Source organism: Gekko japonicus, unplaced genomic scaffold (genome assembly GCF_001447785.1).
Source record: "Gekko japonicus isolate JY-2015 unplaced genomic scaffold, Gekko_japonicus_V1.1 scaffold3051, whole genome shotgun sequence".
NCBI lineage: Eukaryota > Metazoa > Chordata > Lepidosauria > Squamata > Gekkonidae > Gekko > Gekko japonicus.
Window position 1 is genome coordinate 172,942 of NW_015164292.1, and position 9,455 is coordinate 182,396.

Here is a 9,455-nt window from a genome sequence, read left to right on the forward strand (position 1 = left end):
ATTCCTGGGAATGGTTTATATTTTGTGTCAGGCACTCCACACCTAGGCTGATGCATTACCTTTGCTGTCTCTGCATCTATTTTCCCTGTTACGGTCAACTGGAAGAACTCCTGCATTTCTTTGATTCGTTCTTCCAGGGTCTTGACTTCTTTATTCAAGACTGGATAGAAATTGTCTAGGTAAGCCTGGACAAGGGGAAAAATATATTTCTAATATGTGTATTGTATCTCATCAACAATTCATAGATAAACATAAAGAGACAGGTAATTTCAACACTCCTGTTATATGTTATCGTATTTGACAGTTCAAGGTAAACCTTTCCAGCGGCAGGATATGAAATGGGGAACTGTGCACTGAAATGGTGTCTTTCAGCCTACTGGATATCTTACCTAGTTGAGTTGTGCTTAATCTCAAATAAATACACACAACTGTAGCATCAGAAAAATCTTCATTGTTTTTAATCAAAGGCCATTGCAAGTTGCCAAATGGAGGAAAACGAGATATAATGCAATACAGAGTTTACAAACACAGACTCTGAGACATAACTAACACTATTGAAGCACTAGAAACAGAATTTATTAAATTTAACAAGACAATTTAAAAACCATGTCAGATATTTATCACAGTCCAGCACATTTTTTAAACAGGTAAGATTTACTGTGTTTCATGGAACAAAGTTTGAGTCCAGTGGGGCACCTTTAAGACCAACAAAGTTTTATTCAAGGTATGAGCTTTCATGTGCATACACACTTCCTCCGATACAATGAAATGGAATTTAGCAGTCCATACATATCAAGCAGAGGTTGAAAAGCAAATTGTGAACAACATAATGAAAATATTTTAACAGATGCAAACAGGAATAACAAGCTAAGTTTATACGGTCACCATTGTTTGGATTTAATTCTGAAGGGAAACAGTGCAAATGTATCCTTCTTAATTGTGGACTGCTAAGAGTAATTAACTGAGATGTTGTTGCACCCCAAATGTCTCCTCTCAAGCATGGAGGTCACTAATAGCATCTTTTTCTTTGAGATGGGGTGATTTGTAGTGCAGTGTTATGTCTCCTCTGTTACCAGACCAGAGAAATGCATTCCAATATACCATTCTAATATTCACTGCATTACATTACAATCACTATTCTAATATATTATTCCAAATAAGAAATACACTAAAATAAAGAGGATGTATAGCAGTTCTTGGTGAGAATACAGAAGTAAGGACTGAATGAATTTAGCATGTGAAGTGAGAAAAGAAGCCAATATCCCTGTAAAGTCCTGGGGGCGGTGTTTTTCTGAGTGTTGTAATAACTGGTAATTCAGCAATTTCCCTTTCCAGACTGTTCCTGAACTTCATTTACAATTAAACAGCTACTCTGAGGCCACCCATTCTCATAAAGAACCTTTGTGAGAATAACTCTTTGAATAGTAGCAGGCTGTGTCCGCATTATTGAAGTTTTGCTTATTCACGTTGGGTTCCAAACAAGAATTGTTGAAAGTATAGCTGTTGGAAGCAAGTTGAAGGAATCTGCAAAAACTCCAAGCGCTTCCACACACTCCCAGACCAGTTCTCCCACCAAAATCCTCAGCTGGATCCTCTCCGCTGAAAGCAAATAAAAAACCACTCACCCTTCTGTCTCCTGCTCCTGTTCCTGCTCAGAGCTCAGCTGGGTCTCCTCTGCCTCTGGCCAGGTGTTTCCTTAAATAGAGGCCTCCCCCAGCAGAGTGCTGGCAGCAGCTATTCAAATGCACCCAGGCACTCAATCACATGCAAAACAATGCCCCTTCCTTTTCCTCTCAATTGCAGTCAATCACAGTCAAACAATGCCCTTTCCTCTCTCAAGCAGCCAGGAATCTGCAAAAACTCCAAGCGCTTCCACACACTCCCAGACCAGTTCTCCCACCAAAATCCTCAGCTGGATCCTCTCCGCTGAAAGCAAATAAAAAACCACTCACCCTTCTGTCTCCTGCTCCTGTTCCTGCTCAGAGCTCAGCTGGGTCTCCTCTGCCTCTGGCCAGGTGTTTCCTTAAATAGAGGCCTCCCCCAGCAGAGTGCTGGCAGCAGCTATTCAAATGCACCCAGGCACTCAATCACATGCAAAACAATGCCCCTTCCTTTTCCTCTCAATTGCAGTCAATCACAGTCAAACAATGCCCTTTCCTCTCTCAAGCAGCCAGGAATCTGCAAAAACTCCAAGCGCTTCCACACACTCCCAGACCAGTTCTCCCACCAAAATCCTCAGCTGGATCCTCTCCGCTGAAAGCAAATAAAAAACCACTCACCCTTCTGTCTCCTGCTCCTGTTCCTGCTCAGAGCTCAGCTGGGTCTCCTCTGCCTCTGGCCAGGTGTTTCCTTAAATAGAGGCCTCCCCCAGCAGAGTGCTGGCAGCAGCTATTCAAATGCACCCAGGCACTCAATCACATGCAAAACAATGCCCCTTCCTTTTCCTCTCAATTGCAGTCAATCACAGTCAAACAATGCCCTTTCCTCTCTCAAGCAGCCAGGAATCTGCAAAAACTCCAAGCGCTTCCACACACTCCCAGACCAGTTCTCCCACCAAAATCCTCAGCTGGATCCTCTCCGCTGAATGCCCCTTCCTCTCCACTCACCCCTCTGTCTCCTGCTCCTGCTCAGAGCTCAGCTGGGTCTCCTCTGCCTCTGGCCAGGTGTTTCCTTAAATAGAGGTCTCCCCCAGCAGAGGGCTGGTAGCAGCTATTCAAATGCACCCAGGCACTCAATCACATGCAAAACAATGCCCCTTCCTTTTCCTCTCAATTGCAGTCAATCACAGTCAAACAATGCCCTTTCCTCTCCCTCTCTCAAGCAGCCAGGAATCTGCAAAAACTCCAAGTGCTTCCCCACACTCCCAGACCAGTTAAGACCAACAAAGTTTTATTCAAGGTATGAGCTTTCATGTGCATGCACACTTCCTCCGATACAATGAAATGGAATTTACCAGTCCATACATATCAAGCAGAGGCTGAAAAGCAAATTGTGAACAACATAATGAAAATATTTTAACAGATGCAAACAGGAATAACAAGCTAAGTTTATACGGTCACCATTGTTTGATTTAATTCTGGGGGGAAACAGTGAAGCAAGTATGTCAGAACTGGAGATAGATGTGCAAATGTATCCTTCTTAATTGTGGAATGCTAAGAGTAATTAACTGAGATGTTGTTACACCCCAAATGTCTCCTCTCAAGCATGGAGGTCACTAGTAGCATCTTTTTCTTTGAGTTGGGGTGATTTGTAGTGCAGTGTTATGTCTCCTCTGTTACCAGACCAGAGAAATGCATTCCAATATACCATTCTAATATTCACTGCATTACATTACAATCACTATTCTAATATATTATTCCAAATAAGAAATACACTAAAATAAAGAGGATGTATAGCAGTTCTTGGTGAGAATACAGATGTAAAGACTGAATGAATTTAGCATATGAAGTGAGATAAGAAACCAATATCCCTGTAAAGTCCTGGGGGCGGTGTTGTTCTGAGTGTTGTAATAACTGGTAATTCAGCAATTTCCCTTTCCAGACTGTTCCTGAACTTCATTTACAATTAAACAGCTACTCTGAGGCCACCCATTCTCATAAAGAACCTTTGTGAGAATAACCCTTTGAACAGTAGCAGGCTGTGTCCGCATTATTGAAGTTTTGCTTATTCACGTTGGGTTCCAAACAAGAATTGTTGAAAGTATAGCTGTTGGAAGCAAGTTGAAGTCATCAAACGAAACTGCCTTCAATCTGGAGGGGGACGTTGTCAGTGGAAGTATTGCTGCTGTTTTGTATATCTGTCTTTGGAACTATTCCGTTTCATCTATACATACTTGTCTAACGGATACAAACAATTTAGAAGAGATCTTCTCCAATTCAGAAAAAGGAAAGTAATTGCTTTAAGAATTTTGTAATGAACATCGTAATTCTAGTGCTATCTTGCTTGTTGCATTGAGCAGAGGAAACTTTTAGCTTAATGCATATTCCATGACACACTTGCTCAAGTGTGTATAAATTTATATGAACACATTGAATGTTGCTACATGATAAGTGAGGAAAGTTATTGTATTATATAATTCATGTTCAAAAGTGTTTAATAGAGAGCTAGATAATGTTTGATGGTCTGTTTTTGGTGTAATTTTATCTTGTTTATCTTAATCACCATGGCTGCTTTTGACAAGTAAACATGTGTTTGGGGATCTTCATTAATAATTCTGTAGGATCATTATTATTATTGTCATATCATGTAGTGATACCCAGAAATGCTATTACCTAAGACTACCAAGTAAGTTTATGGCTGCAGCATCATTTAAACTGGAGATTATTATTATCTTTGTATCATGGACTGATACACAAAAATACCTTTGCCTAACTCTGCCAAATAAAGTTTAGCTACAGCATCATTTGAACTGGGGAGTTGTTCAGTTTACAGCTCATACTCTTAACAGCTTTACCAGTGCAGTTCCCTTGCTAGCCTATACTTTTTTGGGGCGGGGGATTTTTGCTTTTGTGTGTGTGCCCATGCCTGAAAGTCATGGTGACCTCTGGCAACTCCTATTGGGGCATGGAGGACGTTCAGAGAAGTGGCTTGATAGCCTTGCCTCTGGCCTCCCGACCCTGGTATTCTCTGGAGGTCTCCCACCCAAATACTTGCCAGGGTCGGCCCTGCTTAGTTTCCGAGATCTGATGAGATTGGGCTTACCTGGGCTATCAAGGCCAGGGCTCTAGCCTCTATTTTCAATGTCTGATATATCCCAAAATTGTACTCTATTTCTCTTGTGGGGTTTGACATGACTGTATTTTTAGTAGTAATATATGAGAACGCATACATTGCATACTGCCTACAGATCTCACTCAAAAGAAAGCACAATAATGGAGATGTTTCTTGAAATACATAGCATTAGGAAGCTGTTGTGCACTTCCTTGGCATAACAGAGGGGGGGTGGTGGTTACATACCTTCATAAATTCCAGATCTCCATCGCCTGCTGCTGTGGGTTCAACTACTACTGGGAGGGCCAAGCTGCAGGGCAGCAAAATTACAACGCAGAGGAGCAGATGCCTCATTGTGGAGACAGTCACAGTCTCTACTGAAAGAAGAAAGGCTTTGGCTACCAGTTTCTTGCAACCAAAGAAGGCAAGCTTATATAGGCCTTAACCAGTGGCATCTTATGAAAGTCCACCAGAGACTCAGTTTATGACTTTCATTTACATTTTTGTACATATCTTACAGACATATCTTTCAACAATGATATTGATTACGTTCCATACTGATTATGAGGAAACAGTAAACTTTATCTTTCTTTTTGTTGTTGACGTTTCTACTGATATAGCAGAGTCAGAGTCCAAGTCCATTAATTCCCCACCCACCCAATATCCAATTTTCTTTCTTCCGCTTGCTTCGTTTGCTCAAGCAACATAGCTAAGAAAGCTGGCTTTTCTAAATCAAGCTGCCACTGTGCCACTTCATCTTTATTGGCCGAGTTCAGACTGGCAGTTTGGCCTAGGTTCACACAGGCACATCTGTCAGACGTAACCCCAGCTGTGCTCAAGCCATCTTGTGCTGCTTCCGAGTTTAAAAAGTACCAGGTGAAAGTGGTAGCAAATGGTGTGTAGAGCGGGTTGATTCCGGTTCCCTGACGTGTGAACGCAAGCGCTGCTAAGGCGGGAACAACCCGCAGTCATTGATAATAGGCACTGGCTGTTTCCACGGCAGGCACCCATGCGCATAGGTGCATGCAGCGGAGTGCAGAAGCAGCCGCTAACAGCCTGACAAAGGCGGGCCGACAGTGCGAACGCTCCCTTGTGCTTCCTCCACAGTATCCTCCCACTTCATTCACTGCAGTGAGAATGGAAATACCGCAAACAAGCCGTTCCCGGTCTGTTCCGGGCCTTCTTTGCCACGACTCCCTAGCGCTTCAAATTGCCAGTCTGAACTCAGCTATTATTTGTCTAAACTCCTCCCACCCCATAGAGACTCATGACGACACTGTCCCCTGAGTAGATAGCGCTATGGGTAGAGTGCTGCAGAGTGAGTGAAAAACCCCTGTTCTTTTAACACGTCCAATGGTTTAGGTCCACAGGGGAGGATGGGGGGAGAAGGAACTCAATTCAAACAAACTCTGACAATCGGATGGGCAGCTCCATTCAAGAGCAGATTCCAAAGATGGCTGCAGAGAATTTCATCATGAGGTAATTTCAAACATATTCCCTTTCCGTTTATCTTTAATGTCCAGCCCCATATTGAGATAAACTTTCTTCTATTCCTGGTTTCCCTTCTATTGATAGGGTTGCCAGCCTCCAGGTGGTAAAATCAAGGACGAGAGATCACGGGACAGGCTGAACTTTGTAAGGAAAAACAACCGTGATATGATAACGAAACTTTGTAAGAGAAAAATATATCTTCTTTGATTATCCAGTGAATAACAAATCATAAAGGTGTTTTCTTTGAAGTAAACTGGTCTCAAGTTTTTCTTCACCCCCAAAATCTCCAGGGATTTCTCAATCCGGAGCTGGCAACTCTGATCAAGCTACAAAGATAATGTTATCCTGAAGACAAGATTGGGCCTAGGATATAATTAAGTATACATTAACCATATACACATAGGGCTTTTTTGTGGCAGTACTCACTGGTATGGAGTACTGGCTGTTCCAGATAAAAAGTAATGACAAAGAATGCCAAGCATTTTCTGCAGGGTGCTTTTTTTTGTAGAACATTCATGTAATTATCTATATATCTAATTCCCAACATGCCCCCTTCATACGGATATCTAAATCTGCACATCGGGGGCACTTGGGGGGCAGGGAGATTTTCCTGCACATTTGGGGCAATACCCAGATGTGCAGAAAAATCTGAAAACTTGGAAAAAATATGCGGGGGATATTTAAATACCCCCAAAAGTAAAAGAGCGTTCCCTGCGCAGGCGCAGGCAACACTCTGAGAACAGTTTCGCTGCCACTGCTGCCAGGGTGGGGGCGGGAAAAGGCTTGGTCGGTCAGCAGCTGTACGCCGCTCAGCCCTCACTGCTGCCTGGGGGGGGAAAGCTTGGTGGGCCGACTTCAGGCCTCGCTGCTGGTGCTGGGGGGGAAGGAGGGAGAAGGCTTGGAGGGGCGCGGGCCTCACCGTGGGTGCCGGGGATGGGGGGGGGCAGGGGGGAAGGCTCACCTGCGGCTGCTTCCTTCTCCACCTGTGGAGCTTCTCCTCCCCCCCGCGAGTATCGCAAGTCCCCCTTCTTGTACCTACTATTTTCTGGTTTAAAGACTTTGTAAACCAGGTTTCAAAGCTCTACTGTGTAATAGCGATCACCATGTAGATTTGTTGTGCAGGGATTTCCTGATTCTTGTAGAGATACTATTGACTATTGCTCCAGGGCTTCCGATCATTTATTTTATTTACTTCAACTTTATAGTGAACCCTTCAAGGTGTTTTCAAAGCAAGAGAAAGACAGGTGCGGTTTGTTCTATGTGCAGCAACCTTGGACTTCCTTGGTCATCTCCCATCCAGTGATTAACCATGGCCAAACCTGCTCAGCTTCTGAACTCTGACAGGCCTGGGCTAATCTGGGCTTTCAGGCTGTTACTTGATTTATACTGCGCCTTTCTCCTCAATGGGGACTCAGAGCAGCTTATATCATTCTCATTTCCTCCATTTTATCCTCACAACAATTCAGTGAGGTAGGTTAGAGTGACAGGATGTGACTGACAAGTAAGTTTCCATGGCAGGATAGGGGTTTAAACCTGGGTCTCCTGAATCCTAGTCTGACACTCTAACCACTATACCACCCTGACCCTGTTTATGGAATAAAGCATGTACAGAAAAACTGGGAAGCAATGTGGTAGCCTCCCCACTCCCTGCCTATTAATGTTTTGATTTTTTTTCAAAGTCAAAAGTTTATTTAGAATATTTCGTAATACAGTGTTGGAGATGGAGAAGGTATAGTTACTTCAAATATTTACAATAACATGTAACGGTTTTTGTCTTTCACTAACAGTTATACTTACAGTGCATCTTACAATTTTCCATAGAACACAGTTTATACAACTATAAAAAATCAGGTTATATCAAGAAAAAGAACAATCTAGTTAGGAACCATATATCAAAAGTTGGTTTTTTACTTTAGAAATTGTCTCCCAGTCGAATTTGTCGATTGTGATCTTATCCAATACAGGATTCCACTTATCCAGAGGGTCATAAAAATCACATTCGTTTTGACGTTCAGTATTATAAATAGAATATTTTTCTAAAAGAAAAAAATCCCAAACTTTATGGGTCCATTGTGCAATGGTAGGTGTGTGTTTATCTTTCCATTTCTGTGCAAGAACCATTTTAGCTGCAGTAAGTAATACATAAATTAAGTTCTTTTCCCTTGATGTAAAGGTGTCAGATAACCATAAATTTAACAAAATTATTTCTGGTTCCAGCGGTATGTCGTATCCTGTAAGTCTCTTAATGTTTTCTGAAATTAATTTCCAAAATTGCTGTATTTTTGGGCATTTCCACCATATGTGGAAATAGTCCGCTTTTTGTCCACATTCTTTCCAGCATAATGGAGAAGTGTGTTTATATATGTGGGTGAGTCTTGCTGGAGTTAAGTACCAGCGCATAACGTTTTGGCTGATGCTTCTTGTATATATATTGATTTAGAGGTTTTCCCTTGTATTTTCCATATCTCTTTCCATTGTTCTTGAGTTAGATTTCGCTGAAGATCCTTATGCCAGGCAAGTTGGTATTTATGCAGCTTAGGAGCATTGGTGGTAAGTAAGCATTGGTATAGTTTTGCAATTATTCCTTTTTTTTGTATGGTTTAAGTAAAAAGTTTTCAAAGTCTGTAATAGGTTTTGTTATAGTTTGTTTAAATTTAGTATTCATAATCAGATGTTGTATTTGTAAATATTCGAACCATTTAACTGTTGTTTTGTGCTTTTTTTCTAGATCTGCCTTGGGGAGAAGTTCATTGTTTTGGAGGACATCAATAATTCTCGTTATATTAAACTTTTTCCAATTGAGGTAAGTATCTTTATTTTCTGCTGGTAGAAACAATTTTTGGCCCGTAAATGTGCATAATTTGGAATAATTTGCCGAAAGGTTATTTTTATATTGATACCAAATCTTGATTGAAGTTTTTAAATAAGTGTTAGTTATTTTTCTTAAAGCTGCTTTACTGTTATGTTCCCAGAGTAGTTCTGGGATACAATTTTTATAAGCGGTTGGTTGTTCTATTTCTTTCCAGTCTGGGGTGTTATCATTATGATATAAGCGTATTAGAGATGCTAAATTTGTGGCCACATAATAATATTGCAGGTCTGGTGTTGCTAACCCTCCGTTTTTCTGAGCTTGACGTAATGAAATATGCTTGATTCGAGGTATTTTTTGTTGCCATAAAAATTTGTTTATGTCCATTTGCCATTTCCTTAGAAGTTGTTTGGCAATATAAACCGGTAAGGTTCGAAAAAGATAT

At 41.5% G+C, this 9,455-nt stretch overlaps 1 pseudogene; it reads right to left on the reverse strand.

Annotated features, from left to right (window-relative positions):
- Nucleotides 1-5,064, reverse strand: part of LOC107108360 — a 25,588-nt pseudogene extending 20,524 nt beyond the window's left edge.
- Between the last annotated feature and the right edge of the window lie 4,391 nt (nucleotides 5,065-9,455).